The sequence below is a fragment of the Hemibagrus wyckioides genome, linkage group LG26 (assembly GCF_019097595.1).
Source record: "Hemibagrus wyckioides isolate EC202008001 linkage group LG26, SWU_Hwy_1.0, whole genome shotgun sequence".
In the NCBI taxonomy this organism is placed as follows: Eukaryota; Metazoa; Chordata; class Actinopteri; order Siluriformes; family Bagridae; genus Hemibagrus; species Hemibagrus wyckioides.
In genome coordinates this window covers 18,638,938-18,641,416 of record NC_080735.1, presented here as the reverse complement: position 1 = coordinate 18,641,416, position 2,479 = coordinate 18,638,938, and positions in this window count along the sequence as shown.

Here is a 2,479-nt window from a genome sequence, read left to right as displayed (position 1 = left end):
CTCACACTGTCCGGATACTGAAACACACACACACACACCGTACACTCTACTCCACTGTGCTCACACTGTCCGGATACTGAAACACACACACACACCGTACACTCTACCCCACTGTGCTCACACTGTCCGGATACTGAAACACACAAACACACACACACACACACCGTACACTCTACCCCACTGTGCTCACACTGTCCGGATACTGAAACACACACACACACACACCGTACACTCTACCCCACTGTGCTCACACTGTCCGGATACTGAAACACACACACACACACACACACCGTACACTCTACCCCACTGTGCTCACACTGTCCGGATACTGAAACACACACACACACACACACACACCGTACACTCTACCCCACTGTGCTCACACTGTCCGGATACTGAAACACACACACACACACACACACCGTACACTCTACTTCACTGTGCTCACACTGTCCGGATACTGAAACACACACACACACACCGTACACTCTACCCCACTGTGCTCACACTGTCCGGATACTGAAACACACACACACACACACTTCAGTAGAGTAGAGACTCTGCCTGATCTGGTTTGCTGTGTTATCTTTCATTATTAGATTTTTTTCCATTTTAAATGTAGAGACTGTTTTTCTGGGGGGTGGAGTCAATGCAAATATATTGAAGTGTGACTTAATAAAACTTTAATAAAGGGAACAAGAAGGAGGTGTGGCCTGCTGTCAATCAGTTTCTGTGAACGAGGTGTGGTGCATGTGTATGTTTCAGTCTCAGAAAAGGTGTTTCCTGTGTATGTGTCAGTCTTAGAAAAGTAGGTGTGGCCTCTGTGTATGTGTCAGTCTCAGAAAAGGAGGTGTGGCCTGTGTATGTGTCAGTCATAGAAAGGGAGGTGTGGCCTATGTGTGTGTCAGTCTCAGAAAAGGAGGTGTGGCCTCTGTGTGTGTGTGTGTGTCCATCTCAGAAAAGGAGGTCTGGCCTGTGTATGTGTCAGTCATAGAAAGGGAGGTCTGGCTTGTGTGTGTCAGTCTCAGAAAAGGAGGTGTGGCCTCTGTGTGTGTGTCCATCTCAGAAAAGGAGGTGTGGCCTGTGTATGTGTCAGTCTCAGAAAAGGAGGTGTGGCCTGTGTGTGTCAGTCTCAGAAAAGGAGGTGTGACCTCTGTGTGTGTGTGTGTGTCCATCTCAGAAAAGGAGGTGTGGCCTGTGTATGTGTCAGTCATAGAAAGGGAGGTCTGGCTTGTGTGTGTCAGTCTCAGAAAAGGAGGTGTGGCCTCTGTGTGTGTGTCCATCTCAGAAAAGGAGGTGTGGCCTGTGTATGTGTCAGTCTCAGAAAAGGAGGTGTGGCCTGTGTGTGTCAGTCTCAGAAAAGGAGGTGTGACCTCTGTGTGTGTGTGTGTGTGTGTGTGTGTCCGTCTCAGAAAAGGAGGTGTGGTCTGTGTATGTGTCAGTCATTGAAAGGGAGGTCTGGCCTGTGTGTGTCAGTCTCAGAAAAGGAGGTGTGGCCTCTGTGTGTGTGTCCGTCTCAGAAAAGGAGGTGTGGCCTGTGTGTGTCAGTCTCAGAAAAAGATGTGTGGCCTGTGTGTGTGTCCATCTCAGAAAAGGAGGTGTGGCCTGTGTGTGTGTCCATCTCAGAAAAGGAGGTGTGGCCTGTGTATGTGTCAGTCATTGAAAGGGAGGTCTGGCCTGTGTGTGTCAGTCTCAGAAAAGGAGGTGTGGCCTCTGTGTATGTGTCCGTCTCAGAAAAGGAGGTGTGGCCTGTGTGTGTCAGTCTCAGAAAAGGAGGTGTGGCCTCTGTGTGTGTGTATGTGTGTGTGTCTGTCTCAGAAAAGGAGGTGTGGCCTGTGTATGTGTCAGTCATAGAAAGGGAGCTGTAGCCTATGTGTGTGTCAGTCTCAGAAAAGGAGGTGTGGCTTGTGTATGTGTCTGTCTCAGAAAAGGAGGTGTGGCCTGTGTATGTGTCAGTCATAGAAGGGGAGATGTGGCCTGTGTGTGTGTGTCAGTCTCAGAAAAGGAGGTGTGGCCTGTGAGTGTCAGTCTCAGAAAAGGAGGTGTGACCTCTGTGTGTGTGTGTGTGTGTCCATCTCAGAAAAGGAGGTGTGGCCTGTGTATGTGTCAGTCATAGAAAGGGAGGTCTGGCTTGTGTGTGTCAGTCTCAGAAAAGGAGGTGTGGCCTCTGTGTGTGTGTCCATCTCAGAAAAGGAGGTGTGGCCTGTGTATGTGTCAGTCTCAGAAAAGGAGGTGTGGCCTGTGTGTGTCAGTCTCAGAAAAGGAGGTGTGACCTCTGTGTGTGTGTGTGTGTGTGTGTGTGTCCGTCTCAGAAAAGGAGGTGTGGTCTGTGTATGTGTCAGTCATTGAAAGGGAGGTCTGGCCTGTGTGTGTCAGTCTCAGAAAAGGAGGTGTGGCCTCTGTGTGTGTGTCCGTCTCAGAAAAGGAGGTGTGGCCTGTGTGTGTCAGTCTCAGAAAAAGATGTGTGGCCTGTGTGTGT